Genomic DNA, 464 nt, shown 5'->3' on the forward strand with positions numbered 1-464 from the left:
GTTAAATGGTATTGTCTTGTGCAGGCCATGCAACTGAGAATGCAAGCTATGAATCAGATGGGATTTAGGATTTGCCACGTCTAGCAAGTCACCCTAAAATTGACTAGAATGCAGGAAATTGCATCTAAGAAATACAAAATTTCCTGGGGGAGGACCCCCAGATCCCCCTGCTGGAAAATAAGTTACATAAATGAAAAATTTCACCATCCCCCCCTGGTTTCATTTTACAACTCGACTACTGCTTGCATTTTGTTTCAGAGAACAGAGATGTAAGTGTGGTGACTCCAAACGAAAAGCGAAGTCACCGAGAGGCTAAGTGAGGGAGCATTGTACTGCTGACTCGCTACACAAACAACAAAGCCATCTCCGTATTTTTAGATTGTGTCCGTATTTATTTCCAGTGTATCAAAACAGACAAATCCAGGCAAGGCAATGCAAGATGTTCAAAAACTCAGTCTGCAGTT

Source organism: Larimichthys crocea, chromosome XVIII (assembly GCF_000972845.2).
Source record: "Larimichthys crocea isolate SSNF chromosome XVIII, L_crocea_2.0, whole genome shotgun sequence".
In the NCBI taxonomy this organism is placed as follows: Eukaryota; Metazoa; Chordata; class Actinopteri; family Sciaenidae; genus Larimichthys; species Larimichthys crocea.